The following is a 7,624-nucleotide window of genomic DNA, read 5'->3' as shown; positions in this document are numbered from 1 at the left end:
ATCAAACTTAGAAATGTAAAGTAACAACATCACTTACAGTAGAGGCAGTGGGTTGATGTCCAACATGAACCTGAAAAAAATGGTTGATATGAAAATGTCATTGTAGACTTTATCTTCCAACAGACTCGGTCAAAGTTGTAGTTCCAGTACAGACGTGAGGACTGGACAAGACTCACTGAGCAGTTCACTTTTCATACCTGTTCTATTCCTCAACAGCTGCACAAGTCCAACCAGAAACAGAACCAGGACAACCACAAAAGCCAGAACTGTTACGCCTGTGATATAGATAGAAGAAGTTAAATTCACATACAGACTGAAGGAGAAAACCTGATTTTAAATGTAAAGGCTACAGACCAGATACATAGAACTTTTCAAAAGGAGAAAATAATTATCAACTCATTTCACATTTGTGTTGAAAACAGCAAATGTTCAAAGAAGCATTTGCAGTAATGAATCGAAACTAAGGTCGAAGATCAGTGATACTATAAAAAGGCAGCGCATTGCATTTACCAAAGAAGAAAACTTTCTGGAGGCCTCGTGGTTCACTGTGTCACTCTGTATCTTTGTATCAGCAAGATGTGCAGGTGAGATGGAACAGCAGTGACCACACGAGGAAGAACATAACCAGAGTGATGCTGAATGTAGTGCTTCAAATGACAAATGTGTCATTAGCTATAGCAGAGACAGGATCACATTCTTTAATTCCTATCAATAATTTAAGTATCAGATCAAGAACAGTCTGGATCAGGAAATCCTACTGACTGCTGCTTCATCCATCAGCATGTATTAGTTCATTAGGTACTAAAGCTGTCAGATACAGAGCTGTTCTCTTTACACACCTGACACCTGAACAACACAGATTCATTATGGATGATCGATGGCTTTGACTCACCCAGAAATTTAAAAGTAGATTGAATCGTCATGTTGTCTGGACTGAAGTGAAACCCGTCAGCACTGATCCTGGGTCTGACTGGCTCTTCCTCTTTCACACTTCACTAAGGTTTTGTCCTCTACAGGATTTGGACTATTCTCTTCTGAAATCTGCAGGACTCTCCAAAGATGAGATGGACAGTGACAGTTTGAAAACCAGATCCAAACTAATCTAGAGGTTGGACTGTGTTTAGTTGTAGTTGTCATCAGATGGGAGGAGTCAGAATTAAATTTAGCTTCACACTGAGGGGAAATGGGTGTAAGAGAAAAGCTTTTTTTTAAATAACACTATGTCAAAATATATCATTTCTCAGCATCTACAGCTCTTGGTTGTGTGATCTTACTACTTATACTGTCAAACACTGATGATCTTAGACAGTTATTACATCTACGTATGTGAGTGTGATTGAAAACAGCTTCATATTTGTTTTAACACTTTTAAAACCTTTAACAATATTTATTGCACTCACTTTATGTCACCTTATGGTGTTGTAGTTGTCAAAGCTCTCTCTCTGTCTGTACCCACCTGGGTTCCTGGGTTTGGTTCTTCTGCTTGACCTGTTGGACTTGGTTATACTGTGCAGCTCACACACCAGGTGTGTGAGAAGCGCTCAGTACTCACTTCCTAGGGGATTGTTCTCCCCCGTTGTGTTTGTTTTTCACTGATTTGGTCCAGAGTTGCTGATTGTTTCACTGTTAACAGAAATGTAGAAATGTGCAGGAAGTTCAGTTTTAGCTTCAGTTTGATCAGCAGCTGTTGATGTGTTCTAATGTTCACTCTGTACAACTCACTCATAGGAACAATCAGTCCATACAGAAAGAGCACTAAAGGTCAGAGGTCAGCTCACCTGCAGCAGGCAGCACAGTCAGGCGTAGAAAAGAACCCTGAGCCTGGTCTTGTTGGAGGTTTACTTCTTTACAGAGTTTTTCCTGTCCACTGTTGCCAGGTGCTGTTTAAGGGGCATTTATTGGATCTGTTCTGTGAATCTGTAAGGTCTCACCTTGCTTACCTGGGATTCTTTATTATTATGTAACTGTTTATTTTACTACTGTATTATATTTTACTGCACTGTTGGAGAAGATCACCCACAGTTTATGGGCAATGACAATAAAGCCTATTCTATCTATTCTATTTGAATTTTGTTGTAAATTGGGGGTAAATGGTAAAGAAATGGCCACTTAAATGGTGCTTTTATCCAAAGCACTTTACAATGTTGATTCCATTTATCCATACACACCGATGGTGGTGGCCACCATGCAAGGTGCTCACCTGACCCACCCTGGTGCTAAATCAACTGTGAAGCACCACAGTGCTTTTTTTCTACATTCACCCATCCTCTGTACATCCTCTACATCCTCTGTACATCCTCTGTACATCCTCTGTACATCCTCTGTACATCCTCTGTACATCCTTTGTACACTATGACAAGGGCATTTTTCAAAACTTAAAGAGCAACTTCCCAATTTTCAACTTGCTTTCTAAGGCTTTAGTTTAGAATGTAAATATTAACTTCACTCTGACTTTTCTATATTAAAATATTTCTGTTTCTAGCTGAGAACTCCTCCAAATGACATCACCCAGAGGACATCTTTTTATAATAAGGAGTTCAAGTGATGTCATCTGGAGGAATTTTTCAGCTACAAGTAGAGATATTTTGATGTGGGGAATTCAAAGAGAAGTTTAATGGCATTTATGTACATGTACTACCCAAACTAGCTGTGCTGACCCCTGAAGGGAAAGCTGAAAGCCGTTGATCTTTGACCTCCATTGCTCCACTTACCACTATCTTGCTTTTTTCTCCTCTTCTTCCTTTTTCGCTCCCAGAATTATAACTCGTCTTCCTTTTCCTCAGCTGGTCGTCCTTGTTCTTGTTGCAAGCTTTGCACACAGCCAGGGCTGTACAGAGTTTAACTTTGGTCAGCCCTTGGGGGCCCCCTACTGGTCTGGGACCCAACCAGTTGCTTGCCTTCCCTGCTGACATGGAGCCCCTCTGAATACATTCACAGTATTAGTATTAGTACACCAGTTGACCAGTCTGTGTGATCAGTTAGACACTTACCGAAAAGCAGAGGTTAAAGTGCTTGAACAGCTCTGTGAGCGAGCAGCAGAAGCTCTGCAGAGTAAACACTGAAATGATCAGGTTTGTTTGCTGATTTTTAGTAAAATAAATAGGGAAACCAAAAACACAAAATGACCCATTTTTCTTTTTTAAATTTCATGTTTGTTGCTTTGGGATGACATATGTCTTCAGTGTTCAGCATAATTTGACCTAATAAATACTTGCAGCCAATGGCGCCTGAATATAGTATCAAGTTCTAGTTCAGATTATTATTATTAGCCAACCACTAGCAATAATTAGCCTCATTTAATCTGTCAAATGCACAAGAAACTGGTTACGTTCAGAGATACTTGCAGTAAAGTTGTATCTGTCCACAACAGGGCTGGTTGCATTTAGCACACCAGTATTTACTAAAGAAGTGGAAAGTAAAGTTACCCCAGAGTCTAACAGTCTTCACACTTTAACATAACTGCGGTTTCTGCCTGGGAAGCTGCAAGTGTGAATGTTGTTACATCATGATGCAGCTGATGCAAGTGTTTTAACGCAATAATGTACTCGACTATTTCCAACAATATCACATTATGTTTTCGTTATAGTAATAGGTGCACTGAGAGAAACCATGAGCTGATGTGTCTCTGAGCAGCAGGAACTCACAGAAGAACAACATCATTTACTCCATGAAGACAAGATGTTTTATTCAAGCATGTGAAAACTACAGTAGAAGCAAAGGAGTAACAGTTCTGAAAGATCATGACGGAAGATGGAAGGAGGCTGATTTTCCTGAGTATCTATGTGTGTTAACACAAACTATTTAGAGTGGAAGTATTCATCTTCATTATAATGGTTGTTGTTGTTGGAACAGCAGTTGTTGTTGTTGGGGAACAAAGTGGTTAATGATTCTGATTATGTCAAAAATTAGAATTTAAATCAAATGTCTGAGGTGTTTGATTATTTAAAATTCTTCCTGCTTTTAAAGAAGATTTGAGACATCAGGTAAAATGGTTATAGACCACAGATACAATCGAATAAGTCTTGTATTGTACTTTAACAAGTAATAATTTGTTTACTTTAAAGTCTGGAACAAATGCAGCTGCTGCTCTTGAATTAAAGTCAAACTAAAACAAACTCAACTGAAAGTAGGGACAAAAATTGAGATTGCTCACAGGCCACTTTATTAGGTACACTTGTACAGTTCAATCCAATTCAGCAGCTCTGTCATAATTTCAACTTTTTCAAGGTTATAATTGCTCAGTGTTTAGGTTGGAACTGTCAGAAAGGGGCTAATTCTACTGAGTGTTTATCATTGAGGTCACAGTGGATGGTGGAGAACCTCTTAATCTAATGCACTCAACCTTTCTGACAGTTTCATCTTAAAAACTGACTTAGGTTAGAGTCTTGAAAAAGTACAATTCCTGGCAGGATTAGATTGTACAGTTGTACCTAATGAAGTGGCCAGTGAGTGTATGTCATCACAGTAACAACAAGTGGCACCTGTATTTAAGAATTTAGTCAGATTGATTTGGTTCAGTTTGATTTTGTTTGCTGACAAAGGCAAAAAGCCTTGATGCAATCATTTAATGTGTGTGCTGCTTTTATGCATTAAAAATGTTAAAACGGGTCGGTGGTGACCCCAACACAAGAGGAAGGTAAAACATGTAGCAGCAGATGTGGCAGCTGGCCCATCTTCACAATCACATTCATAAGAAAAGTTTACTGGCCCAAGACAAGAGAACTTGTTTGTCGAGTACATGACAATTCAAGTAGATCACAACAGAATGTGCTACAATGCCAAGTACATCCAGCTTATGTTCTGAAGAAAGCTTACTGGAACTATAATTACAGTGATCAGACAGTAGTAGTACACACCCCGAACAGTACAAATGACCAGAAAAGTGGTACAAATTATCACCTTCAACTTACAAACTGAGAAATTAGAACTTTGTCAAAGTAGAGCTCATGGCTGAGCTGCTGTATTGGTTTGCTCACGTGGTCATGAGGCCCGATCAGTGTACGTACAATCTACTGCTTGGGATGAGAATGTGTTGCTTGTGCCATGTCCTGTTTTTTTGGTTTTGTTTGTTTGTTTTTTGGACACATTTTTAAAAAAAGCCCTGATCTTATGACGTGGTTGGAAAAACGTATTTAAAGGTTTTACATAAGTATATTAATTGTTACTGTGTGTAGCAGGTGTTGACTGGACATTTTCCCATGATGTATTTGCTTTTGCAGAAGACAATAAAGCAACCACAGAAATCGTCTTCTGGTCTGTCCTGCACATCAGCAGCACAGTGAGGGAAACATGTACAACAAATATTTTATAAGCCTTATATTCAGAGCTCTACACATTATCAGATACATCTCAATACACCAGGAAACATTCTTCTTTTAACAACAAATATTCATATTTTTAGAAACATGAACATAACTTCACAGTTTAAAGCATGAAAACCCCTTCAGAAATAGTCCACTTGTACCACCTAGTGGTCAGAGTGAAGACGTACATGTAGTTGGGTGACGGGACATGAACAACAGAAATGATAACAAAATAGAAAGAAACCTGCAGAAGACCTGCACATCTGACCCCTACATGCACAAAAAAGGAAAGTTTCCCCACAGTTACATTAGTCACACAGGACATGGCTCAATTACACACAAATACTAAGTTGAATTTTAAAAGTATGAATAACATTCACAACACAAATGGAAAATAATAATGATAAACAAAGTGCATTTGTAACCCTTTTACACCTGGACTACAATGTAATGTCACTAAAAGCACTACAATGACACAAAGAAGTAAAAGAAATGAAAGATGGAGGTTTTTTATCATGATCATGACAGTAAAAGAGCTCACAGGAGATTTGCCCTATATGTGTTCAATTAATGTGTAAACTTGGCAAAGTTGAATCAAAGCTCCATTTGAAAATGAAAATGTATTTTGATACATGTAGAAACAGTTAAAAATGAAAGTTTAACTTTCATCCAATTTGAAAAATTTGGGAAAAACTAGTTGCAGCACTTAACTACAATAATCTCTTTGAATCATTTCACTAACGATCTGCTGATGGACTGCTGACCATTCTGGTCCTGCTTGATTTGAGTGCAGCTTTCAACACCATTTCACATAACAGTTTGTTGGAGCGCGTAAAACTATTGGCATTAGTCGTGTTCCTCTCACCTGGTTTACTTCGTACCTCTCTGATCGCACGACTAAAAACGTTATTCACAGCCAGATCCTGTCAATAGTGATTTTCCACTGGGCTCCGTCGTCGGCCCTCTTTTGTTTTTAATCTCTTTGCCATATTTTCAGGGAATTAGTATTTATTTCCACTGCTATGCAGATGATACGCAACTTTATATGTCCACCAAGCCCAATGCTACTGCTCAGAAATCCCTCAGCTGTAAAGAACCTGCAGGAAGGCGGAGTTAAAGTGGAGAAAATCCAAATTGGAAACACGCCGGGTAAATTCCAGAGAAAAAATAAATAGGGTCACATGGTGGACGTGAACATTTGGAGTGTACAAGTGTAAAATAAGCATTATCTAATGTAGAAAAAGAGTATAAGAGCTCTAGGTTTTGGATTGTTAGACATGCATCCTTCGACTACATGGGTACACTGTGTCAGTCTGCTTCAGATAGCCAGAAGTTCACAGAGACCAACAGGGGATATCAACCTGTCTGACCTGATGAGGCTGCCAAAGGCAGTTAGACCTTTGAGCCTGACTGATGATGTTATTCCATTGCAAAGAAAGCAACCAGATAACTGCATCATGCATCAATTATCATTTTCTTACTCTTCAATCAGCCTTATTTGCCAAACATCACTGAGGTCGTGAGTAGACTGATAGTTGAGACAGGACAAGAAATGATACATCTGATGTTGTATTCATTTTATTACCTCAAATACTTTGATGGTTTGATTTTTTGCTTTTGCATTTTCTAAATAAAATACAACATCTGTAGTTAAACTAAAGGTTTCTTTCCTTTCATTCTGAGCTTTATAGGGGTTTAATTAAGTGTCTGTAGCCTCATCTTGTTGATCAAAACAAATAGATTGTGTGACTAAGCCTGGTAAAAGTACACTTGGAGCTTAAAAATATTCCAGCAACCATGACAACTGTTACTATAAGAAAGAATCTACTGTTAACCAGTGTGTCTCATGATTGTAGTTTCACAGCTATGCAGGTGCTGGTGAAGACGTGAGGAGGAAGGTAGTGAACAGCTGGATGAAATTCGTTACGTCGGTCTAAGTAGAAACCTGTGGTTTGCTTTGGGAACAAACTGTTTACTACCAAATACCAAAATCCCACTGTGAACATTCTATATTATACTATTGCTACTATTACTACCACAATGTCTCCAGGCCAAAGTTTCCTTCTGTAGTTAGTAACATGCTGATTCATATGGATTTTTAACTGTTTACTATGTAAAGCAGCAGAGAAACTACAGTCACCACGTCTGTGAGTTTAAAGCGACATATTCAGATTTATTCTTTTCTTAAACCAACAATTTACACCCGTGACGATTGAAATAAACTTGAAAATAACCAAAGCAGCAAATACACACATGCAAGCAGAAGAAGAAGTGATGATGCTGCATTTTTCACATAAGTGCAAGTGTAAGTGCAAAACCCA

General features: G+C 38.5%; 1 long non-coding RNA gene across 1 annotated transcript; it reads right to left on the bottom strand.

Annotated features, from left to right (window-relative positions):
• Positions 1-202: 202 nt before the first annotated feature.
• Positions 203-2,914, bottom strand: LOC137138299 (uncharacterized). The gene is made up of 3 exons (XR_010915931.1): positions 2,712-2,914; positions 893-1,623; positions 203-275 (listed from the first exon to the last, which is right to left on the bottom strand). It is a non-coding gene; the product is annotated as an uncharacterized lncRNA (long non-coding RNA).
• Positions 2,915-7,624: the final 4,710 nt, after the last annotated feature.

This window comes from Channa argus, chromosome 12, assembly GCF_033026475.1.
Source record: "Channa argus isolate prfri chromosome 12, Channa argus male v1.0, whole genome shotgun sequence".
Lineage (NCBI taxonomy): Eukaryota > Metazoa > Chordata > Actinopteri > Anabantiformes > Channidae > Channa > Channa argus.
Note: the sequence above shows the minus strand (reverse complement) of the source record. Positions and strands in the feature narration are given on the sequence as shown.